The sequence below is a fragment of the Saccopteryx leptura genome, chromosome 1, assembly GCF_036850995.1.
Source record: "Saccopteryx leptura isolate mSacLep1 chromosome 1, mSacLep1_pri_phased_curated, whole genome shotgun sequence".
NCBI lineage: Eukaryota > Metazoa > Chordata > Mammalia > Chiroptera > Emballonuridae > Saccopteryx > Saccopteryx leptura.
Window position 1 is genome coordinate 69,281,129 of NC_089503.1, and position 27,099 is coordinate 69,308,227.

At 42.4% G+C, this 27,099-nt stretch overlaps 1 protein-coding gene across 22 annotated transcripts in view; it reads right to left on the reverse strand.

Moving 5' to 3' along the window:
- The window catches only part of DLG2 (discs large MAGUK scaffold protein 2), a 2,140,731-nt gene that overhangs the window by 171,282 nt on the left and 1,942,350 nt on the right, over positions 1-27,099 (reverse strand). The window lies entirely within an intron of this gene.

The following is a 27,099-nucleotide window of genomic DNA, read 5'->3' on the forward strand; positions in this document are numbered from 1 at the left end:
ATTTCTCCAAACCTTGCAACATCTGCAAAAAGTACAGGAGACTTCCAGAAGAGATAGGCTAGGATTCATTTATTCTCTTTATCTTTAATTCAGTTGTTACTAAAGCTTTTCATCTTTCCAGACTGACAGAAATATTACAGGAGTCCATCTATTCATCCATTTAAAGAATGTGCTGGGGTAGAAATAAAGATTTAAAAACCTAATCCCCATCTTTAGAGAACTCACTATCAGGGTAGTGGTCGGCAAACTCATTTGTCAACAGAGCCAAATATCAACAGTACAATGATTGACATTTCTTTTGAGAGCCAAATTTTTAAAACTTAAACTATACAGGTAGGTATATTCCTTATCTAGGTAGCGCCCACACGTGGTATTTTGTGGAAGAGCCACACTCAAGGGGCCAAAGAGCTGCATGTGGCTCGCGAGCCGCAGTTTGCTGACCAGGGTATTAGGGGATACAGGCAAGATAATAGACAATACAATAAGCTTATTACAAACATAAACAAGGAGCTGTATCAGCACAGAGGAGAGGCTAACCCAGCTTGATAGGCAGCACAGAGGATGGTGTTTGTGAGCACGTAACACCCAGACTTAATCTTAGAGGATGAGGAAGCCCTGGGTGGGCAAACAAGACCAGGTGGAGGATTGCTGAAAGATCCAAGCAAAACAGCAGCTGTGTAAAGGCAAAGGATCATGCCTCTTTTGCCTCTGAAGAAGTTTCTCTCAGTCAACAGAAAGTACAGGACAAAGGGAGCTGAGTCACCTTATGATGAAGTAACTTGATGTGAGTGTCCTAGGAGAAAGTGGAAGGCAACTCACTTATAATGAATTGTTTGGCTTTTGAATTATCACGTAAAACTGAGGTATTAGCAGCCTTTGGCTGAGTGAGAAACTTGCCCGTAGAACACCTGTATTAGAGGGAAGGAATCAAAGAGCTTTGAAAAATACAAAAGCACTGGGTGATTATGCGGATTATTATGACTACCACAGAGACAACCACCACTATCCCCAGCATTGAGATGTCCTCTACAACTCATAAAAGGAAGCAGTTTTTTCTCTGGATTACAGCAATGGCAATTTCCTGGTTTTTATATTATATTATAGGTATGCAAGATGTCAGCATGGGGATGGGGATGAAGAAGGGTGAACAGGATTCCTCTGTACATTTCTCTGCAACTTCATTTACAATTTTTAAAAGTGAAAGAAAATAGAATAAGAGAAGGACAGGGAAGAAGAAGAGAAAAAGAAGGAAGAGGAGGAGGGGGAGGAAGAGGAAGAAGATGAGAAAAAGGAGGAGGGGAGGAACAGGGAAGAGGAGGAAGGAGAAGGGGAAGAAGGGGAGGAGGAAGAGGAAGGGGAGGAAGAAGAGAAAGAGGAGGAAGGGGAGGGAAGAGAGAAAGGGGAGGAAGAAGAGGAAGGGGAGGAAGGGGAGGAAGAAGAAGAAGGGGAGGGAAGAGAGGAAGGAGAGAAGGGGAAAGAGGAAGGGGAGAAGGGGAAGAGGAAGGGGAGGAGGAGGAGCAGGGAGGAGGAAGGGGAGGAGAAGGAGCAGGGAAGAAGAAGAGGAGGAAGAGGGAGGAGGGAGGAGGGAGGAGGAGGGAGGAGGAGGGAAGAGAGAGGAGGAGGGGGAAGGGAGGAGGGAGGAGGGAGGAGGGGGAGGAGGAGAAGGAGAAGTTTTTCAAGACCAAAAATGGAGAGCTCCATTTTGTCTGCATCTCTATTCAGGCTGTAATGACTTAAACTCAGTGCATTGCTGTAGGTTACTAGAAAAAAAAATACAATTAAGATGATGTTTTTGGACTGACCAAGGGGTAGATTAGAGGCCTGGTGCAATTCTGGGGCTCTGTGGAAAGAAGCTGAAGGGAAATCTAAAGCATTAGCCACTAAGCATAGAAATCATAGTAACCATGTAAAAAAACTGTACTCTGGATAGTTACCATTTGATCAATACCTACAGTGAAGCAGAGTATTTTTCTTGCCAGACATTCTAGTTCTGGTATCTGGCCCAGTCTCTAGTAAATTCCCCCTGTGCCACTGGCCCCCAGCTTCTCCAGCTCCTATGCACCCCTGGTGCTGGAAGGTAGAGGGTAAGAAATTCCAAGGCATGGTCAAGAAAGCAGTCTTGCAATCATGCACAGGAATGATGTCTTGCAATCGTGCACAGGAATGATGCCACCATTAACAACTCAGGATTAATGGTGGTATCACCAAACTTGTGGAGGAAAAACTTGTTTTTATGCAAAAGAATGTCTGGATATTTGGACAAAACTGAAGCAATGAAGCAGGTAAAACCAGTACAAACTTACTTAGCATGAACTTCAATCCTGGTGTTTCTGAGATTCCATTTATGTGCTGTTCATTTTCCTGATATTCAATTTACACTCTTTTCCTGCTCTGTTTTACATCACAAGGGCTGACTCCATGCAAATCATATTTTTTTTAGGCTCCCTTGAAAAATGACTTCCAGCAAGGTTCAGCCAATGGGAGAGATTGACAGGGGACTGCAGGGTAGCAGGAGGGGAGAAGCCAAGTATTTCTCCCTTCTTTCCCTTTCCGGTGGCACTTTGGGAGTATCTGCTTTTCCTCCATGACTTTTATAGATGTTATTTAATTACCAGGTCTCCATTAGCATAGCCTTGAAGGATTCTCAGTGTGACCTTTTCTGGCTTCTTTTTGTAAGAACAGTGGAGATTTCTGACTTCATTCAAACACGTACGGGTTTGCTGGAGAATATGTTATTGGGCCCCAGTGATCTTGATGTTGTTCAGGGAGGCAGACCCAGAAGAGAGTAAGTTAACACAGCCATTTTAACAACCCCAGATAAACACACTCAACAGGTAGCGTCAGTGCAAGACATTTTGACTACAGTGTTCACAGTTACCTAAATAATGGCTCTCCCAAATATCCAGGTACTAATCTACAGATTTTGTGAATGTTACCTCAGTTGGCAAAAAGGACTTTGAAGGTGTTACTGTATTAAGGACCTTGAGATGGGAAGATGGTCCTGGATTATCTACTGCGCCTTACATATAATCCCAAGGGTCCACATATGAGGTAGACAAGGTCAAAGGAGGAAGTAAGAGATGAGACACTGAAAGCAAGAGGTTGGAGTGATGTGAGGAAGGGATCACAAGTCAAAGAGTGCAGGTGGCCTTCAGAAGCTAGGAAAGGCAAGGAAATGAATTTCCTATAGAGCCTTTGGGGGAGATCCAGCTCTGCTGACATTTGACTTAAGCCTAGTGACACATTTCAGATTTCTGGCCTCCAGAATTATAACAGAATAAATCTGTTTTAAGCCACTAAGTTGGTGTTCATTTGTTATAGCAGCAATAGGAAACTAATATAATGCTCGGAATATGAACAGATTTCTCTTGCTTGAAGAATTCCATCTTCTTGGGTATCAGTAAAATCCATACATGATTCTATCCAGCTATAAAATAATCCTTTAGAGAAATAAGCTTTCTTGCCTCAGATATCACTGTAGCTACTGTCCTGTGTCTCTCAGATCTCCCTTTAAGACGGAACCACTTACTCTCCCAGCTGTTCCTACATGAAGACAGTGTCATCACCTTAAGTCATTCCTCCTTCCTGGGGGCAGCCTGCATGTAATGACTGGTCTTTAAAAGAGTGTCATGGTCTAGTTCCTTCACAACAAATAATAAAGGACCATTACTTTCTGTTGAAATTATAGCAGCATCCAACTGTTCCTTCTGCCCAGTCCTACTCCCTTCCTCGGCATTCTGATTCTGAAGCACTCCCCAATAACTTTCCCATCCGTCAATCCCCATCTGAGTCAGCTTTTTCAGGAACCCAGCTGAGATTGGTTTATCTCTATTTAGTCAAAAACACTACTTATCGGGTTAATTTCTCTTTATATCTGCTGATAATCACCCACCAACTCTCTTATAATACATCACACCAAAAAATAACATAAGAATGCAATATCCTTTCAAAGGAGAATATGACAGTCACAAACTCTCAGCTATCTTAGATATAGTGTAAGACAGGGAGTAAGAAGGAAGCATCAGGAAAGGGGTAAAGATCAAAATGTCAAGCACTGACATTTATTAAGAAGTTATGTAAGGATGAGGGATACATCGTCTTTCACTATTTAATTCTTATTATGGCCCTCTAAGATCGTGTCATCATCTCAACTTTACAGGTAAGGAATATGAGGCTCTAACTCGTTAGCTGATATAGCTAGGAAATAGCTGAACAAAGATCGAATCCAGGGTTGTTTGACCAGTGTCCACGTCTTTCCATGTTACTAGGAGTAAGGAGTCTTCTGGCAGAATTAAGGGAGATAATATAAGGTGTGTAGTAACTGCTGGAGATCACTGAGGAGGTCTAGGCCGAGTAAGGATGCTGCTGACAAGTACACAGGAGGAAACTATCCTCCAATTCCATGAAAATTGTGTAGGGTTTGATCCCTTCCTCAGGCATGTTCCCACTCTCCTGGGGTTTCTCTTTTCTGTGTTCTGCAAGTAGCTTTCTTACTTAGTGCTTTTGCTCACGTACACTCCCTTTACCTGGAATGCCTTTCTTTCAAATCTGTCTTTCCTTCCAGATTCACCTTAAAATTTATCTCTTTTGAGCCTCCTTGGATCACCCTAAACAAGTAATTTCTTCTGCCTCCAAGTGTCTATAACATGTAGTGTCTATATTACTTTTATAAAAGTTACCACATCAGCCCTAGCAAGGTAGCTTAGAAAATTGTCCTGATACACAAGGTTGCAGGTTTGATTCCCGGTCAGGGCACATACAAGAGTCAACCAATGAGTACATGGATAGGTGGAACAACAAATGAATGTTTCCTTTTCTCTCTCTTTTTTTATTTCTCTCTCTCTCTCTCTCTCTCCCTCTCTCTTCCTTTCTCTCTAAAAGCAATCAATAAATTTTTAAGAAGTTTCTTAAGTGAGATAGCGAGGGACAGACAGGGACAGACAGGAAGGAAAAGAGATGAGAAGAACCAATTCTTTGTTGCGGCACCTTAGTTGCTCATTGACTGCTTTCTCATATGTGCCTTGCCTGGGGGGCTACAACAGAGTGAGTGACCCCTTGCTCAATTGGGGTCATCCCATATTCAAGCCAGTGAACCCGTGCTCAAGCCAGATGAGCTTGCGCTCAAGCCAGTGACCTTGGGGTTTGAACCTGAGTCCTCTGCGTCCCAGCTCTATCCACTGTGCCACCACCTGGTCAGGCTATGTCTTTTTTTTTTAAACTGCTCCCCCTGCTAGTATTAAACTCTATAATGAAAGGCATTATGTTTTATTTAACTCTATACTCAGCTCTTACTATGGTACCTAGACTATAATAGGTGTTCAATAAATACCAATTAAGTTAAATAAGAACACAACGTTTGAAGTCAAAAGAAAAAAAATCTCAGAGGGAAAATCAGATATACATTTTTACTGCCAGGATGACCAGGAGCAAATTACTTAACAACTCTGAGTTGTAAATAATGCCAACCACAATTACAAGACTACAGTGAGGAGAAATAAGATGACACATGTAAAAAGAGCTACACAAAGTGGAATCTATAAAAGACCCATTCTTTTTATTTTAAATTGAATATTACTTTGTGACCAAATTGTTCATGCCTTTTATGTACTCAGGGTTTAGCAGGGCTTACTAGGACAACAACTAAGACAAGTAAGGACAACAGTGTTTGAACTAGTTTGTAGTGTTTTTCTGTTATCATTATCTGATTAATGAGGTGATAAAGAAGAAAAAGAGGAGGAGAAAAAGTTGCAGGAGGAGGAGCAGAAGGAAGAAATTTATTCTACTTGAATTACTAACCAGGAAGTCTAACTTATAATTCTGTTTGGTTCTAAATAAAGAGCATCTAATAGCGAGACATGTCAATCCTATTTCCAAAATACACTTAAAAGATTAGATCATGTTAGGAGTTTGCTCCCCATCTGTCTCAGAGTTACTAAGTGGCAGTCTAAGGACATGACTTGGCTGGAGGAAGCCCTGATGAAATATCATGGGATATCAGCATTCTTGCAGAAAGCAAGAAAAAAACCCACCTGAGATAAACACATATTAGTAAATTCAGCCTGTGTTGGCTCAATCAAATTTGCTCCTTTTAGGAAACTAAATTCTTCATGGCAGAGAAGAGCAGTTGCTCCTCAGTTGAAATGCAGAATTATCAGTGTTCACCCCCAAATGCTAAAAGCTTTCATAAGTGGTGCTATGTTCTTTTTTGGAATCTCGGCCATGTGATTGCACCCCAGCTTGGAGCCACAAAGCAGTGACTGCAGATGGTGTAGGAGGGTATCTCTCTGTCGACAGCCTGCACTTGGTTATTTCTCTGCTTGCTATTGAAAGAGGGGAGAGGACTGAGATTTAAAAGCTAATTATTTCCTTTGAAATATGATTATTAAAATGAGTAGTACTCATGTGCATACTTCCAATGTAGTCATGTATGTTTTAAGCGTGCTGTCTTAATATCATTGTGGTCTGATTAAATTTTTTTATTTATTTTTTACCTTTTTAAATTTTCAATTATAGTTGGCATACATTATTATATTAGTTTCAGGTATACACCCCAGTGACTAGACATTACATAACTTACTAGGTGATCATCTTGATAAAAACCTCATACCCATCTGACACCCTACATAATTACTAGACTATTATTGACTATATTCCTTATGCCTTATTTACATTCACATGACTATTCTGCAGCTACCAATTTGTTCTTGATCCCTTCACCTTTTTCACTCATCCCTCCCCCCATCAAATTTCTCCAATCTGGCAACTGTCCAAACATTCTCTGTCTATGAGAGTCTTTTTCTGTTCTGCTTGTTTATTTTGTTTTTTATATTCAATTGAGAGATATGTAAATTTTGCCATTTTATTGTTCATATTTTTATCTTTTTTATCATCTTAAAGAAGATCCTTTAACATTTCATATAATACTGGTTTGGTGAACTTTTTTTTGGCTCTTTCTTGTCTGGGAAGCTCTTTAATCGTCCTTTGATTCTAAAGGATAGCTTTGCTGGGTAGAGTAATCTTGGTTGTAGGTTCTTGCTTTTTATCAATTTGAATATTTCTTGACAATTCCTTGTGGTCTGCAAAGTTTCCGTTGCAAAATTAGCAGTCTAATGGGAGCTCCCTTTAGGTAACTAACTGCTTTTCTCCTGCTACTTTTAAGATCTTCTTTTTGTCTTTAACCTTAAGCATTTTAATTACGAAGTGTCTCGGTGTGGGCCTCTTTGGGTTCATCTTGTTTGAGACTTTCTGCATTTCCTAGACTTGTATGTCTATTTCCTTTACCAGGTAAGGGGATTTTTTTTGTCATTTATGTGTAAAGCTGTCCTAGAGACTCCTTACATTACCTTCATTTTGTGGATAATTTTTTTTTTGCTGTTCTGATTGAGTATATTTTGCTTTCTTATATTCCAAATTACTAATTTGATTCTTGGCTTCATTTGCTCTACTGTTGATTCCTTGTAAATTAGCCTTTATTTCAGTTAGTGTATCCTTCATTGCTGACTGGTCCTTTTACATCCTGTTGAGGTTCTCACTAAGTTCATTGAGCATCCTTATAACCAGTCTTTCAAACTCTGCATCTACTAAATTGCTTGTCTCCATTTTGTTAAGTTCTTTTTCTTGTGTTTTGTTCTGTATTTTTGTTTGTTTGTTTGTTTTTTAGGTTTCTTTGTCTCTTCATTTTGGCAGCCTCCCTATGTTTGTTTCTATGTATTATGTAGATCTGCTATATCTCTTAGACTTGGTAGAATGGGCTAATGTAGTTGGTGTCCTGCATGGCACAGTGGCACAGCCTCTCCAATCACCCAAGCTGGGCACTCGAGGTGTGCCCTCCCCTCATCCCATGTGGGCTGCATACACCCTTCTCTTGTAGCTGAGTCTTGATTGTTCTTGCCACATCAGTGGGAAAGATTTACACCCAGGCCAATCAGCTGCAAGGACTCACTGTGATTACTGACTACCAACCTCTGACTATCATGGAGAATCAGCTGTGCGGGGGTACACCCCACAGGTCAGCACTTACTTCATTGAGACTCTGGTGCCTGCTGAGTCTGCACCTTGAGCGTGTCACTTGTGGAGGTGGTTGGGTGGTGGTGCTTTGACATGGTCTGAAGCTGTCCACTGGCTGTGGGGCCTCCTGGGAAGTGCAGGTCAAGGTCAGTTACCACCTGTGTTCTGTCTGGAGCCAACCAGCATGAGCTACAAAGTGATCTGCAGATGACTGTTACCTGTACTGGGACTGTAGGTGCCCAGATGAGGCCAAGCTGTGACCCAAGCTGGCTGCTGCTAATGCTAGGCCTGGGGCCACTTATTTAGAGCTATGGGGCTTTCTGAGGTCAGACATTGCTTGTTTGGAGATTTTAGGAAAATCTGAAGTATGAACCAAAATAAGCCATTCTTATGGAAAAGCCACCGTAAACAGCTTGGGTGTGCCAGAAAGTTGGGTGGGGTGGGGCCTCAGGGAATCAACAAGGTGGGCAAAAAGTGTGAACCAGATTGATGGAGTCTCAGATATATCATCTTCTAGCTGGGTCTGTGGGGGTTGGGGTCATTAAAGGAACAATGGCCTCTGCCAGCACTTGAGAAAGCTGTCCTTCAGTCTTTGTTCTGATGCTGGACAATGCAGTTCTTCCCTGTATGTCCCTGGTGCCTTTCAAGCTGCTGCCCCTGTGCTGGAGCTCAGAGGGAGTGAGTCAGAGTTAGTCTGTGTGTGGTCCTTTATGTGGAATTGCCTGGGACTCCGGTAGCCTCCATCTCTCTCAGCCTCAGTTCTCGCTGGTTTTTACAGCCAGAAGTTATGAGGACTTCTCTCCCTGGCACTGGAACCCTGGGCTGGGGAGCCTGATGGGGGCTGGGACCCCTCACTCCTCAGGGAGCACCTCCACAGCTGAGATATCCCTCCCAATATTTATCTAACACATGTGGGCAGGAGACCAGCCCATTCTGCGTCTCCACCTCTCCTAACTAGTTTTGATATGGCTTCTTTTTGATTTCCAAGTTATAGAATTTCCATTCAGCTCGATTTCAGGTGATTTTGAATGAGGGTTGTTCTAGTTTAGTTGTAATTCTGATGTGGTTTTGGGAGGAGGCAAGTACCACGTTTACCAACACCGCCATCTTGACTAAGTCTGATTAAAAATTAATTCTAGCTGAAGGAAGCCTTTTGTGTGTCATTTCATATCATAGGTTGTCACTTCCTCCCAGGCTGACTTCCCTTTGATTAGAGCTCAAGAACCATGTCTTAGTTTTCCTTCTTCAGACTCTTCCTTTTGAGCTTCATGGGCCACCAAAGTTGTGCATGACTAGCCCATATTAGTGAGATTTACACAAACTTTTTTTTTCTGTATTTTTTCAAAGTGAGAAGTGGGAAGGCAGACAGACAGACTTCTGCATGCGCCCAACTGGGATCCACTTGGCATGCCCTGCCCATCTGGGGCATTGCTTGGTTGCAACCAGAGCCATTTTAGTGCCTAGGCAGAGGCCATGGAGCCATCCTCAGCACCCAGGCCAATTTTGCTTCAATGGAGCCTTAGTTGCAGGAGAGAAAGAGAGAGAGAGAGAGAAAGGAGAGGGGGAAGGGTGGAGAAGCAGATGGGTGCTTCTCCTGTGTGCCCTGGCCGGGAATCGAACCCGGGACTTCCACATGCCAGGCCAACGCTCCACCGCTGAGCCTGTCAGTCAGAGCTACATGATCTCTTTTTTAATCTTTCCAGAAGCTCTGTGTGAACGATTTTCTTATCCCAAGGTACATATGGAGAAACTAAGGCTCAGAGAGGTTATGGAATGTGCCCAAAGTCACACAACTAGAAAGTGGTGGTGGTAGAAGTGAGACCCCAGTCTAGTAACTTCCCAAAGGTGTATGCTACCTTAGTTGTGGGCACAAAATGACCGTCAATATGATAAAGTACCTGAAAAATTAAGAGACGAATTTTCTATAAGCAATTATTATAAAGCTTTAACATTCACTGTGTTAAATGTCACACATTCCAATGAAGCAAATACAAATTGAGCAAAGCTGACACAGAACTGTGACATCAGTGGGTTTGCAGTGAATCTCCCTCACTCTGATTTCCTCCAGAGACAGAAACACAACCAGCTTTCACAATGAACCATCTTTCAAGGCCAGTGACAGCCTCTCCCCTGCCTCCCATATGTCCATACCTAATTTTCTTAATCAGCATGAAGATTTTTTTATGTCTGTTTCTACTACTTTTTCTTGGTTCTAAATTTAATATATTTTGTCCATAAATCTAAGCAGGCTACAGCTTGGGCCACCTGAGAATTCCTAGATTTGTGACTAATACCGTATATGTCACATCCACTCATAAAATCCAGTAAAATATTAGTTACTTCTCTTTATTTCCATCACATGGGGAATTTCTTTGGGAGACCATTTTAATAAAGAAATGAATATATTTTATCTGTTAATGGAACTGACCGTGTATATCTAAGGAGCAGATAAACAACCCGCACTGAGAGGGAGAGAATAAAAAATATTTTTAAATTGGTGAATAATCTACAGATAAGAGTAGATGCCCATCAGCCTGAGAGTTTCTGAAGCAATGATTATGTTTTTTCCCTTCCTGTTGCCACCTCTCACCCTTATGTGACATATTTTTACTAAGTTGAGTTAGAATAGCAGAGAATGTACCTCAAATAGCTTAGCCTGGCATTCAAGGCCCTGGTGATCTCCTCTTGGCTTCCCTTTCTTACCTCTACAACAACTCACCTTTACACATTCCAAGTGCACCAAGCGTTTCAGAGCATACTTCGTAGTTTCACAATCATATTTGCTTTAATTATATTTGTCCCACCATTGAAATGCTTCTTCTCTCTTTGCTTAATCTAAGCAATCTTCATGACTCAGAAAAATGACCACTTCCTCGTCTCAGGATTTCCTGACTCTTCTGGTCAAAATGAAGCTGCTTCACTCACCGCACACTCACAGAATGCTCTGTTGTGATGCCCATGGCCTGCTTTGTTTTTTGCTAGTTATTTGTACCTTCTCTTCCCCCCTAAAGGATTGAACTCCACAAGAATAGGTGACATCTAGTAGCTAATATCTGTAGAAATTGAAACACGAGAAATCATTTCATTTGAATGTATGACAGCATTTCCTTAGGATATTGCTAGTAGCAGTTAACACCTTCAGGAGGGGATAAGAACTCAGTGCCCTTGACTGGGGCTTGTGTGATCAGCTTGAGAGCACCAAGGGATGGGAGGCATGGGTGAGACGGCTTAGCCATTGGTCTAGTTCCACAACAAGAGGAACTATCAACACAGACAACTCCATCTCAGCAGGGTGTTGGGAAGATGCCAGTCCATGTGAGGTAGATGGTGGTCTTCATGCCTAGGTGGCCTGGTGTGAAGGTAAGGCTTAATTTATAAGGTGTCCTCTGTTCTCCACAGCCATCCAGTACTTAACCACCAAACTGTATTGTAATGGGTGGCAACCCTGTCCCTCACCACTAAGGACGAGCGTGTGGCCATTTAAAAATGTAGCCCCAGCACCTAGTTCACTATGTAGTACATCATCAGCCCTGGGTAAATAGATAAATGTTGAACAAGTGAAGGAAAGAATGTAAGAAGAAAAGCAGGAAGGACAATAGACATGCACGTAGACGTCTCCTCCTCAGCTTTCCAGGAAACACGAAGGAGATCATACACGTGGTAAGATAGAAGCTGGCTTCATCACGAAGCATCCAGCATTTCCTGTTCAGAGAAAGCTATACTGAAGGGACAGGCTTAGCTGGGGGCTCACGCTGGGTCAGCTGGGACACGCTTTGGCAGTAGATGACAAATTCTACACCCTGCCCAGATCTCACAGCACTCACTCTTCACCATGGGGGTTTATATGTGTGTACATGTTCTTTTGTGGATTTAAAAGAAACAATAAATATAAAGTCTCAAAAATGTCTTAGGAGATTTAGTTTTGTTTTCCACAATCAATACCTATAAATAAAATTTAGAATGTGTACATCAATTAAGACCACAAAACAGCTCCCCCACATCCTTATCCTTTTGCCAAAGTCTCCTCCTTAATGTGTACTGTCAGAAGCTTTGCTGCCTAAATTCAAATTCAAAAGAATCTAGTCTATTGCTCCAATATACATATTTTTCCTAAGTTGCTGTCACATACTGTTTACTGTCTCAGCAGCGAGCTGTTGGCATTAAAGTGCACTGGGGAGTGTGCTCAGCCGAGTCCTGGCATTGCCTCAAAGAAGTCTAAGTAGGGCTATCGGGATTCTGCCCCTGGGACCTGGGCTCTCTAGGAGAGGGGCTGCCGCAAAGGCACCCTGGTCAGCACCCAGTTCATTTACCATTCATGCCCACGAGAACACAGACCAGGGGAGCCTCATGCAGCCCTTGCTGGCTGTGCAGAGGAACTCAGGAATGTTAACAGATGGCACAAAGAACACGACCCTCAATGGTCAGCAGAATGACACTCACTGAAAGTGACTACTGAATAAACTTCCAGCAAAATCTCATTCCAATGAATTATCACTTGTCAAATACTGTCACTCTTCTCGAACAAAAGTGGCTATAGGGTACTATAATGCCAGGCCTGCATATGACTAAGACTTTCACAGAGCCTCAGGGACTTCCCATCCATCATTCCCCGTGGGCAGGTCCTGACTAGCTTTCTCCTGTAGCCCTCTTCGCCTGTTGAACAGGAAGCCAGGTGTCACTCAGAACTTCCTTTCCTAGCCTGAGGTAACTCTCATTATCCTGCCCACCTTCCCTCCTCAGCAGAAAGAGGGGGTGAGGGGAGAGAGGAATTTGTTGGGGGGGATGGATAAAGAAAACTTGCTACTCTACAGGTCAGAATTTGTTCTACAATGAAAACTTATTGATCCTCACCTTTTTTCAAATATATTATCAATGTTTCTCAAAAAAAAATATTTCTTCCTTCATAATCGAATGCACTGATCTCAGTACAAGCTGTAAAACTACATTTTGCTGCACTTTAGATGCCATTAATGAGTTAAAATATTGGTATACGAAACTAAGATCAGAGAAATACAACAACACAGGATAATGATTCTGAAGTCACCAACCCCAGACTGCTTTGCACTCATTGACACAGAAGCCAACCTCTCCCCTTCATCACCTTTCCACGCTGCCTCTGCGGCCAAGAGGCAGAGCTTTGCAATTCACAGCTTTCCACACCTCCAAGTCTTCTCTCCACAAGGTCCTTCCCACTTGTTACCCCATTAGCGTCTCCCGAAATATTCCTCATGCTCCAAGACACAGTGCAAGTGCTACTTTTTCTTGTCAGTATGTCATGGAGCCTCATTCAACAGGTGCTGCTGTTTCACCAATGTTTCCATAGCTCTGTTATAACTTTTAGGTTGAGATTTTCTTATTCAGTCTGTGATTTCTTGCTGCTGCGACTCCAATGAAAAAGTATCAGCCATGATAGTTCGTGCCTGGTGTGATGCATCAAGTGGATGGCTTAATAAAAGGACAGACCTCTTGAATTCCCTAGCTCAGTCATCCCATTATTAGAGGTAAGAAATCACATAAGTGAGACACCTGACACTATCAAGTTGAAAGGCTGATATCCGTAGTTGGTTGTTAGCCTATGATCTAAGAAACCTGGCTTCTGATCTATCTTTGCAATGAACATTTCCCCCCCAATTCGCATCATGTTAAACCATCTGTTTAGCAGTCATTTACTTACTAGGAAAATTTTATCAGTAACCTTTGCCTTTGTTACATCACTCTTTGTTGCATGTTTTTTACCAGAAGTATCCATGCTTTCATATAGTCTCTACTCTTTCCATCTTCTTCTCAAAAGAACATGTAGAGTTGCCTACAAAAAATAAATTCTGATGTTTTTTATGAACACACATACCTAAGAAAATCTAAGCTACAGAGGAAAGATGTGACTATTCTGTGACCTTGGGCAAGTTACTAAACCTCCATGAAACAAGGATACCAGCCATCCCTGCTCAGACTGTGTAATTGTGGGCATACAAGAGCTAAGGTCTGGAAAATACTGAACAGGAAGTGCCTCCCCAAATTAGCTTTTCCTATTTATCTGTACTCTTTCTGAATTACAGTCCAGTTGTATAGCATTGCCTTATTCTTGTTTGTTGATAGTGAATCTCCAACAGATTTTAAACTGGACACTTTCTATATAAAGGACTTTTTGAAAGATTTTATGGTTCTTACCTTCTTAAGAAGGCTGGAGACAAACATATAAAGATCTTATTATTTATCCAAAATCACTTTTCTGTGATAATCTAAATCTACAGACACATGGGAGAAGAAAAAAAATTTTAGTCAAAAATTTGGGTCCAACCATAATTATGTTAATTCCATCCACTGCCAGCAAAGAGATCAAAGGTTAAATCTTTTCACAGCTTCACAGAATGATAACATACAGTGTGTCTGTAAAGTCATGGTGCACTTTTGACCGGTCACAGGAAAGCAACAAAAGATGATAGAGATGTGAAATCTGCACCATATAAAAGGAAAACCCTCGCAGTTTCTGTAGGATGATGTGGCAGCATGTGCGCATGCGCAGATGACGTTACACCGTGTATACAGCGGAGCAGCCCACAGCCATGCCAGTTGAGATGTGGACGGTACAGAGGAAAGTTCAGTGTGTTCTGTGGCTCGCTAAATTCGAACCCATGACCAAAGTGCAATGTGAATATTGGTGCGTTTATAACGAAGCACCACCACATAGGAATAACATTACTCGGTGGGATAAGCAGTTGAAGGAAACCGGCAGTTTGGTGGAGAAACCCTGTTCTGGTAGGCCATCAGTCAGTGACGAGTCTGTAGAGGCTATACGGGATAGCTACCTAAGGAGCCCTAAAAAATCTGTGTGTGCATGTGCACACATCATTCTACAGAAACTGGGAGGGTTTTCCTTTTATTTGGTGCAGATTTCACATTTCTATTTTCTTTTGTTGCTTTCCTGTGACCAGTCAAAAGAGCACCATGATTTTACGGACACACTGTAGTTCTTCTTAGTAGCTCTAGCACATTCTACAATTGTTACTGACACCATTTGACTTTCATTTTTTGGTAAGCTAAATGATTTGTAACACATTTTCTTGTTGGAAATAATAGAGTCATAGCTTAGTAAAATTACCTTTGCCCAATGTGACCTACCTTCTTATTCAGAAGTTGCTCTACTGCTTGAGAACATTGCTTAACAAACAGAACAAAGAACTTTGAAAAATAGCTCCTCCCTTGGAATTGCATATCCTCAGCTCTCCATTCTTTATGCACCTTCAAGTTTCATCATCTCTCTGATGTTTTCTTTAATCTTTCCAGAAGTGAGCATTTACTATGTGCCAGGAACTATACTGAATGCCTTAGAGATTGATCTCATTTCTTCCCCACAACCCTGATGTGGTGCTGGCATCACCCAGGTTACAGAAGTAGGTACTTGCTCCCGGTTACCCAGGTAGAAACAAGCGATGGATCTCAGGTTTGAAAACAGGTCTGAGTGTTTGGATGCTGTACACTGAACTGCTATCCTCCATTGTCCTGACTGCCCTAACTTTGCTCAACTTCATGTCTCTGTGACTGTCACAGTTCATGGTGTATATTAGAAACACAATAAAGTATTGTGGGACAGTGATTATAATAGCCAACCTGTTTTTTGAGCATTTACCTGTGTCAAACAACATTCTAAGAGTGTTATATGCTTAAACTTGTTCTTTAAATATTTTTAAATTAGGCCCTGGCCGGTTGGCTCAGTGGTAGAGCATCGGCATGGCGTGCAGGAGTCCCGGGTTCGATTCCCGGCCAGGGCACATAGGAGAAGCGCCCATCTGCTTCTCCACCCCTCCCCCTCTCCTTCCTCTCTGTCTCTCTTCCCCTCCCGCAGCCGAGGCTCCATTGGAGCAAAAGATGGCCCGGGTGCTGGGGATGGCTCCTTGGCCTCTGCCCCAGGCGCTAGAGTGGCTCTGGTCACAACAGAGCGATGCCCCGGATGGGCAGAGCATCGCCCCCTGGTGGGCGTGCCAGGTGGATCCTGGTCGGGCACATGCGGGAGTCTGTCTGACTGCCTCCCCGTTTCCAGCTTCAGAAAAAAACAAAACAAACAAAAAATTTATTGGGGTGATATTGGTTAAATTATATAGGTTTTAAGCATATAATTCTGTAATACATTACCTGTATATTGCACTGTTTATCACCCAGTAGCCAAATCTCCTTTGTCACCATGTATTTGGCCTTCTTTATCCTTTACAGTGTCCTATGAACCCCTTCCCTCTGGTAACCATCATACTGCTGTCTGGGTCTTTGATGAGCTCAATCTTAACAAGTCTATGAAGTGGGTACTATTAGCTCCTTTTACAGATTGAGGCACACAGGCATTAATTAATGAAGTTGAGATCCAGAGAGAGAATCCCATCCTTCTATTCCTTATCTGTCCTTGGTCCACACCTAGACTAGGGTGTGCAGGTCTTTTCTTTTCTGACCAGAAATAAAACAGACACTTATACCTCAGTTCTTTATATTTATTCTTTCACCCTTTTCTACCCTACTCCTGAACCCTCCTCTAGGTAATTATTTCCCACAGGTGCTATGAGGCTTCTTGCCTGGCAGATCAATAGCATTGGTTTTCTTCTCATAATCATATCCATCAGGTTTGGCATGCCAACGAGGTTCCGTCTTTCTTTGTATACAACAACCCTGTGCAGTGGGGGTTAACTTATTTCACTAATAAGAAAGTTGGGGAACAGAAAGGTCAAGTAAGCAGTGATCTGGGATTTGATAGCAGACAATCTGACTCCAGAGCTGGGCCTTTAATCCGCATACGGCAGGACCATGGATGAGTCACATTCTGTCTCCTCCAAAATCCTCAGGCCTGCCACCAGTATGAGCTCCTGTACCAGATGTTATGGTATTGTGTTGTATTGTATTGTATTGTACTGTACTTATATTAAATTGTACTATTATGTAATTGTTTCTTAATATTTAGCCTATTTGATTTTAAACTACTAAAACATCATGCCATCCTTCTTCCTTTTGGGGCCCTCAGAGTGACCCTCTAAAATACTGGACTTAATATTATTGAATCCTAAACTGAAGATTCTGTCCCAGATAAATGTCTGCTCAAGCAGAACCAGAAAATTCCTACAATTCCAGGCCACTAGGAAGAGTTTCCCAAGTGCTAATGAAAGTCCCCTCTTACCCTCTTCCTTCCCTGCTGGGTATACCCTTCCCTGACACCCTTCCACCCCACTCAATTCCCTCTGCACCTTGCCTCTCTTTCTTCACAGCTTTACCTAATGGACCACATCCCCTTCCGCAGGTCCTGCAGACGTCTCAGAATGATAAGACTGAACTTGTACTCCAGAGACCTGTTCTTCCTCCCAGAAGACACTACAGAGCCCCCAGTTTCCTGGGTCTAAAACATCAGCAAGAATCATCTCTTGAAATTTGTGTCAAAGGCCTAATATTAAAGATAAGAATAATCATAAACACCAGGACTATATAGCAAACTTCTACACTCCACTTCATTTTTCTAATTTTGGCCTACATAATTATCCAAATATGGAAAAGTTTTCTGTTTCTCCACAGGGACTAGACACTCATTTTTACTTCTGCTTTCAATAAAAGCAAACACACAGTCCTATTTCCTATATGTACATGGGCTTTAAGGAGTCAAAGAAAAGACATAAAGTGAAATGCCTTTTCCCTGTAAAGAACAAACATTTATTTAATTTATATTGTGTACAAGGTCACATGTCCTTAAACTAGCCTATGAGGCTGGTATTATTATTTGCATTTTATAGGTGAGTAAATGGAGGCTCAGAAAAATGAAATGAGTTGCCTAAGTCACATGGCTGACAAATGATGGCAACAGGCTTTAAACCCACATTTGCACACTAGAACCTGTAAGCACTATCTTTACACGATTTCCAGTAAAGCAAATCTGAAAGCAAAACAAAAAAAAGCAATAATGAGTTTTGCTTATTTTCCTAACATCAGGTAGATTGTAAGTTCCTTAAAAGTATTAACTATCAAGTTCCCAAATTAAAATATTATTCAAATATTAGTTATTATTGTGACTAATGATGACTCATACTAGGACTTTAAAAATAAGCAACATATATCTGAGAAGACTAAGACATAAAAATATTGTTTTAGAGAATGAAGAGAGGTGCATACTTACAAAAAATAATAAAAGGCTGACCATTGGTGGCATAGTGGATAGACCATCAACCTGGGATGTTGAGGTCCCAGAGTTGAAACCCTGAGGTTGCCAGCTTGAGCTTAGGCTCATCAGCTTGAGTGCAGGGTCACTGGCTCAAGCATGGTATCATAGGCATGATCCCAAAGTCACTGGCTTGAGCCCAAGGTTGCTGGCTTGAGCAAGGGACCACTGGCTTGGCTGGAGTTCCCTGGTCAAGGTATGTATGAGAAGCAATCAATGAGCAACTAAAGTGATGCAACTATGAGTTGATGCTACTCATCTCTCTCCTTTCCCATCTCTCTCTCTCTCTCTGTTTCTCCCTCTCTTTAAAAAAAAAAAAGAAATATACAAAGATTTTTTTTTGAGTACCTAATACGTTCTGGAGACCATGGTGGTTAATAATCTTGGAGAAATAAAACCCAACCTAACCCTTCAAGAGCTCTTAGCCCAGGGTGGGGATTCACAGAGACAATAACGTATAATATCATCATTCAGGTCCTATGGACAGGAGATGTTACAACGCAGGTTGCTAGTCAGCACCATGCCAACACTGTGTGACACACAACTATCATTTCTGACTTCTTAGTGTTTTCAGAAATAAGAAACAAAGGTTAACATTTAAAAATGGAAAAATTTCACATCAAAATCCACATTTGTGGCTACTCCACAAATGAAAAGTCTGATGACACTGAGCCTTGATTCCCGCTAGGCCACTGTCGACTTAAACCTAGTAGCTGCTGCCTCAAGGGTGGTGTGTGGGTACATGTAAGTTCCTATGTTTCATTAAATTCAGTTTCAGTAGGGTTACCTGTAGACATTTTCTACCGGGATTACACTTGATAGTGTGTTTCACCTTGGTAACACTGATCACCAAGGTAAGCACAGATAAAGTCATAGATAAAGTCATGCACTGACATTTAAGGTGATGTATATAAAAATGATCTGGGGCTGAGGTATGTAAGTGTGAGTGGGGGCATGCTGGTGAAAGGCAGTGATGGGAAGATAGAAAGGGGATAAAATTATACTATTTGATCTCCCTCCCTCCTTCCATTTCTCTCTCCTTCTTCCGTCACCTATGCATACACTTCTCATGACGACTCCAGAACTTGTGCTCTTCCTCTGGTGGTCCACAGCTTGAATGAAGGACCAAGGCAACTGCAAGTGCTCGAAACAGCTCTCACCCCTGACTCTGAAGGGCGCTGTGAAACTGCCTCAATGTGGGATAAGTGAATCGACTAAACCTTACATGTCTGGCTTAAGACAGGGAACAAAGCATAGGGACCTCCTGTTGGAGACAGATATGGAGGTGACTGGCATATCCTCAGGACAGAATGAATCGTTCATGTAAATAAATACATTCATACAGGCCCCAACATGTTCACCTCTCATCCTCCTACCTACTGTGACGAGGCAATGTTTGTCTCTCTAAGGGACATTTGTATTTCAATATACTTGCACTGGGTTAATACATACATCTACTGCTAAATGTCTTTAAACATGGTCTATATTGTCTGTTTAGAGAATACATGCTCTGAAGCCTGTCCAAATGGCCTTCATAGCCAGTGCAAACAAAATGAGGCTCTATCTGCTAAAGGCAGGCACTGGATTAAAATCTTGCTATTTGACACCAAAGACACACCCTCAGCTCTTCCTTCTCTAACCTTTAAAATTAACTACCTTCTCAGGAATCTCATGGAGGACAGAGTGGGCCACTATGAGACATAAAGGAATGATGAATTCTAAGGTACTTACTATGTGCCTGGCTCTAAAAATGTGTGAATACATTAATTCATTTAATCCCCTACAATGAAATGTGAGCCACATGAGGAGAACACTTTGTCTCTTTATTCACCCCAGTACTTGCAAAACAACTCCTGACATGTCGGAGGTGCTTTTTCTGGCTATCACCTGCTGGTCCTCAGTACCGGTCCTTGATCCCCTCCCCCAGTGCTCTCCACTGTCTCACAGGGGTGACGGGCCTGAGAACCATATTCCCAAAAGCTGTCAGCAGGGTTACAGCACAGATTCTTCCAATCAGAGTAACTTGCACAAGCATTGGGACGTGGAATGGTTTTGGCATTTGAGCACAGGATTTGCACTACTAACCCCTGCTGTAGCTTCTTACACTGTCCTCAGACTCCACAGCTCACGGTAGGTCTCCAGGTCCAGGGACCACAAGAAACTATCACTCATGAATGGCTTCTTGAAATTTCAGCTTGGGTGTCACTGCCCCCCACTCCTGAAACCACTGCTCCCACCTTCCAATGATTTCTAAGCACACCAGTGCCCTGAATTACTTCCCTTTCTGCTTAGAATAAAGTGATATCTGTAGGCCCTGGCCGCTTGGCTCAGCGGTAGAGCGTCGGCCTGGCATGCAGGAGACCCGGGTTTGATTCCCGGCCAGGGCACATAGGAGAAGCGCCCATTTGCTTCTCTACCCACCCCACCCCCCTTCTTCTCTGTCTCTCTCTTCCCCTCCCATAGCGAGGCTCCATTGGAGCAAAGATGGCCCGGGTGCTGGGGATGGCTCCTTGGCCTCTGCCCCAGGCGCTAGAGTGGCTCTGATCGCGGCAGAGCGATGCCCTGGAGGGGCAGAGCATCGCCCCCTGGTGGGCAGAGCATCGCCCCTGGTGGGTGTGCTGGGTGAATCCCAGTCGGGCGCATGCGGGAGTCTGTCTGACTGTCTCTCCCCGTTTCCAGCTTCAGAAAAATACAAAAAAAAAAAAAAAAAAGTGATATCTGTTTTTCTGACTGAATCAATGTGTTAAACATTTGAGTAAACAAACAACCCAATGGGCAATAGTATTTCTACTTTGCAGTTGTAGAATAGAGGCTCCTAGGATAAAATAACTTAAGGTTACACAGCCAGCCAACTATTAGATATCAGCTATGAGAATTGAGCCCCAGACTGTCTGATGCCAAAGTACTTTTGTTTTTTCCATTCAGACACTGTCCTCAAGTGTGTATAACATACCACATTGCTGCCAAAATCTTAACTCAGAGGTTAAAAGTTGTTTTTACCATTCCTCCTGCTAATGCACCACTGCGGCTGGAAACCTTCTTATAAATTGGAAGGGAACATTAATTCCCATGGCAAGCTATTAAATATGTATTAGAGCCGACAAGAAACCGTTAAAAATGTACATTGTGTCTGCATTATCAGTGTGTGGTCCACAGTGCAAACTTGTGAATTATTGAGTGAATAAATGAATGTAAGTTCATTGGTTTTACTTGGTCAAAAGTTCCTTTGCAGATGCTCTGAGTCAGGGGTCATCTGGGTCAAAAACCACTTGTGTGTTGGAAATCCCATTAAAATGAAAGTGCCTGGTTTCCCTCCCCTCCCCCTGTTGTTCAGCACAGTAACAATACCACCACTGCTGATTTTCTTTGAGAAACCTCAGTTGTCAAAAGAGAGCATTGTGATTTTCCAGATGAAGAACTGAGGCACTGATAACTATTAACCTACTTCTGTTTTAATGTAGTAGAAAAAAAGCATTGCACTTAGAATAAATAGATCTGGGTTCTCACCCCAATTGCTGCCACTTCCTAGACCTGAAATCTTGGACAAGCTGTGTCTGTGACCCAATATTTTCATTTATAAAATGGCGGTAGTGATATCTACAGGGCTACTGCAAGGATGAGCTGTAGCAGACAGAAAGTGCCTAACTCAGCATCTGTCCCATGGGATGGATTCAATGAGTGAAAATAGGATAGCCATTGTCTATATTCAGGAAGGGTCTGTAAAATACCTAGGCTGTCATTCGGCAGCTGGTGCATATTAGTCCACAAGGCTCCCCAATCCCAAACAGGCAGCAATGGTGGTGTGAAGGGACACTTTAAAACATGTTTTGCACACTAATAATTTTGCAAAGAATTGAATATCTGTATAACTTTGTAGGTTTATGGTGTCTGGCAACTGGGCGGGGAGAGTGGAATGGCCTGCAGACAGTGGGTGGAACAGAATCTCTATACCACACATTTCGTTAAGAGGAGATCCAATATTAGACTTGCTAGAAAAAAACTCTGGGGATGGCAGGTAAAGTTGGGTGCCTTTTCTATGCCAAGAGGTAATAAATAGTTAAAGCTATAGGAATGAATGAGGTCATAAATAGTTTGGAATTAAATGTGGGAAAACTGAACCACACTTGACCTCAGAAAACTCACAATATTAATCTCTAGTTTGGTACCTGGCACACAGCAGACTCTCAATAAATATTTGTTGAATATCAGATTGGAAAGTACATCATCCTCCTTAAAATGCTTGTGCTCCCCATTTCTCTTATGTTCTAGACCAGCGTATCTTTGAAAAGCTAAATGAAATATGTATACCTTCTGAAAATTCTGTTTGAAAAGGTCATCAATCAGCACTAATATTTGAGATTTCCCATCCTACTTATGTAGCCTAGGCTCCAAATAGACTTTGAAGGCAGAGAATATGTTTCTTGCATGGTTGGAAATTCTTCTACCTAGCAGATACTTGGCTACACCAAGCTCTCAATAAGTAGAAACTAAGTGCTTGATTAATCAACTGGTTTTAAAATATTCTCCAAGTAGTAAGAAATATATAGACTGCTTTAGAACTTTAGAAATGTGGAAAATAAAATGTGTGCACATAAGTGACTGGTGCTCAGCTGGGAGAAGAGAAGACTTCAGGCATACAAGAAAGAAGGCATCGAGCCACTGGTAAGAGCACAACTGGATGTGAGAGTGAGTCGTGCATGGAAGAGACTAGTAGAGTTGGTTCTAGGAGAGAAGAGGTGGGTTTGCCTTCATTCCTTAACCACTGCTGGGTTTCCTTCTTTTCTTTTTTCTTTTTAAAGAGACAGAGAGAGTCAGAGAGAGGGATAGATAGGGACAGACAGACAGGAACACAGAGAGAAGAGAAGCATCAATCATCAGTTTTTCATTGCAACACCTTAGTTGTTCATTGATTGCTTTCTCATATGTGCCTTGACCGTGGGCCTTCAGCAGACCAATTAACCCCTTGCTCAAGCCAGAGACCTTGGATCCAAGCTGGTGAGCTTTGCTCAAACTGGATGAGCCCATGCTCAAGCTGGCGACCTTGATGTCTTGAACCTGGGTCCTCCGCATCCCGTCTGATGCTCTATCCACTGAGCCACCACCTGGTCAGGCGGGTTTCCTTTTTATGTTAAGTATTATGCTAGGCAATGCAAATACAACACTAAGGGACAATATTTTTCTCAAAGACTTTAAGGAATAGGAGCAAAACAAGGAATAGCTGCAACACAGCGCACTGTTTAGGGCACAGGAGAGTATAAACAGGGGGTACACTTTTTACAGATTAGTTTAGCTCTTGAGTGCTCTGTCTCTGCCAAGGATGACCTGAGGGATATGACAGATATTGTCACTGGGTGCTAAACAAGGTCAAAGGAAAAGAGATCAGAGAGAATTTCAAGACTAAAAAGCTTACACTTTTACCTTTCAAATGCACTTGTTTAAACTACAATAATAAATACTCAAGCCCTCCTGCACCCTAGCCAAAAGAAAGCTAGAACTGCTCTGCCTTTGTTCAACCATTAGGCAACTTGCTTAAAAGAAAAGGCGTAATCTCTATTGCCTTTCTGGAGGTTTTTGACTGTTTCTTTGAGAGAATGAGGCATGCCGCAGAAACATGGATGTGGAGTTCCCTGTCAGCTGTATAGGTTTTAGGGGTGAAAGCGACATATACAGGGTTGCATAGGTACTGGGAAACAAGTCCAGCACTATGACATGCCACTGAGCTTTCCTCAGGCTCCGCCCAAAGTGCAACCTCCCACACAATATACGAACATTTGTGTCAGTGGTTGGTTACCCCTAGAAACAACAATAACTACCTAATAATGTGACCCCAGTCCTAGCACAAGACTCCACTGTGGCCTGAGAAGAGGTGATTTCCAAGAGGAGACCATGACTTTCCCAAAGTCACGTTGTTGGTAAGCAAAATGGACACAGTTCAAAGCCAGGCTTCAGTCTCCTATGCCGGGCACATCCAACCTATTAATACAGATGGAGAATGAAGCCCCTTTCATTCCCTGTCCAACAAGATTTTAAACAACACAATAATCTCATTCCAGCCTTGTTTGCCTATAGGCAATAATCTTCCAAATCCCAACACATACTGTAAGTAGCTCGGGAAACCTAGGATGCATGGTTACCCGTGTATATTCCTTACACACACCTGCCTCTTAATAACTAAAGATGCATGTATTTAGAGGCATAAATCAAGAAAACAAAATATGAGAAAGCATTAATAAAGGAGATTTATTTAAAGAAAGAATTTCTTAAAATAAGCTTTTGTCTTTGTCTACATTAAAGATTAGACAACCTTTTCTCAGTGCACCCAATGAGTTTTTAATGCACTTTTCATTCATTTGCTCTTTGAAATAGAATTATTGCCATTTAAAGGTGATATTCAGTCTGTCCTACCTATGCTTACTACAGCTATCTAAGGATATGACATTCAGAAAAGGGTACATTGCTGGAGGATAGTGGACATAGAGCTGGTATGCTGTTAACACATTCTCTAATTCATCTGTAAACAAAATTCTGTTTTCATTACTGTTGATCCTGAGGCTTAGATTGAATTTTAGTTTCCTAGTCCCCAACATATTTATTGGAATATGGAGTTGACAGCATGGCAATTTGGTCCTAAATAACAACCAGCTTGTCCAAAATATTTAGAATCCATACTGGAGAAAATAGTGATGCTTTCTCCAGTAGTAGAAGTTCCTTTTATTTGGTCTAGGATTCACTATTAGGTACATGCAGAAATCAAAGTTAGAGAGGAAGCAGGCCCCTCCTCCCACTCACTGCACCACCTTCTGGGGAGATGAAGTGCAAAAACAGAACGATGAAGCCCAAGCTGCAGTCCATGAAGAAAGTATTTAGATGGACAACACTGGCCATATCTGGCATCACAGATGTGGTGAGCAATGAAGTAGGGTAGTGTTTGCATGGGAATAAGGTAGAGTGGAGGCCTTTTGACTCATGCATAGAAACATCCAATTGTCAATTTGCAAAAATGCAGGAAAAAAAATAATTTTCAGCCTTTCTTCTCTAGTCTCACCTGTTTGTTTCTGAAATAAGAATACGATTTATAAGAACGCAAACCTGTAGAGTCTCAGAATACACCTTGCCGTTTCATCTCTCTGTGCCTTTGCATAGTGTAAAGCCAGTAGTTGCAGCCACCATCAAAGCCACCTCACACGTTCAAGTTCCCATTAGATTTGGATAGACGGTAATGAAACAACGGAGCCAAGAAATAGTGGATCATATTTTTTATTTTTAGCTTGCACCCAGCAGGCAAGTAGACACAAACGCACTGGGCTCCAGAACCCACTCATTCAGCACTCACAAAGCTACTGACACATCCAGGTTTTTCTAGAATCAAAGGCCCCCACCAGCTCATTCAGTCCTTTCTGGTTCCCATCTCTTTCTCTCTGCACAAACTGGCTTTTCCTTCAGCAGTCCGCCATCTTGCCTGCTTGCCTCCAACCACCATGTGGCCTCTTCCAAAATGGCCTCCTAACTCCTCCGCCTTAAAACTTTCAGGGCACAACCCTTCCTCCAGCACACATTAGCATAACCAAGCCCCTTTCCAAGCATAAAGGTAATTAGCACTATCACCTGGGCAATGCAATCAAGTGGTCAGCAGACATTTTTAACAATAAAAGTGAGAAAAACCAAATAACACAAATTTTACAAACTTATTTGCCCAACACATAGTCTGATTGCTCTACCTGGCATGGTCTTGGTTTTTTTTTTTTTTTTGTTTGTTTGTTTGTTGTTGTTTTTTTACAGAGACAGAGAGAGAGAGTCAGAGAGAGGGATAGACAGGAACGGAGAGAGATGAGAAGCATCATTCATCAGTTTTTCATTGCGACACCTTAGTTGTTCATTGATTGCTTTCTCATATGTGCCTTGATCATGGGCCTTCAGCAGACCGAGTAACCCCTTGCTCGAGCCAGCGACCTTGGGTCCAAGCTGGTGAGTTTTTTTTTTGTTTATTTTTTTGTGGTTTTTTTTGTATTTTTCTGAAGCTGGAAACGGGGAGGCAGTCAGACAGACTCCCACATGCGCCCAACCAGGATCCACCCGGCACGCCCCCTGGCGATGCTCTGCTCATCCGGGGTGTCGCTCTGTTGTGACCAGAGCCACTCTAGCGCCTGGGGCAGAGGCCAAGGAGCCACCCCCAGCACCCGGGCCATCTTTTGCTCCAATGGAGCCTCGGCTGCGGGAGGGGAAGAGAGGAAGGAGAGGGGGAGGGATGGAGAAGCAGATGGGCGCCTCTCCTGTGTGCCCTGGCCGGGAATCAAACCCTGGACCTCCGCATGCCAGGCCGATGCTCTACCACTGAGCCAACCGGCCAGGGCCGCTGGTGAGCTTTTGCTCAAACCAGATGAGCCCGCGCTCAAGCTGGCAACCTCGGGGTCCTGAACCTGGGTCCTCTGCATCCCAGTCCAATGCTCTATCCACTGCGCCACCGCCTGGTCAGGCGGTCTTGGTTCTTTAGTTCTTTAAATGCTGTGCAGACATTCCTCTCAGGAAAGCTTTCTCTAGTCTCGCTAAGTAGAGGTAATCACTCCTTTCCCTGACTTATCTCTGCATTTTGTTATCACTAATATACTTCTATACATATCTTGATATTGTAACTTAAATTATAATGAAATATAAGTAAAATTGTGTAGGTATATTTGTCTTTCTGCTAGACTGAGAGTTTCTAAAGCGTAGGGACCTGTTTCATGCACCAAATCCCTAATCCCTGGCAGAATTTACAAGATGATACATGTTTGCTGAGTTTAATTGAATCTCCAGGCAGCAAAAATTTCTTTTTCATTCCCTGTACTAAGAATTTCCTGGCACATCACAATGCTCTAGTAGAGTATTTTCCCAATTCTGAGCCTGCATTAATCAATCTGCTTATTCACTGAATG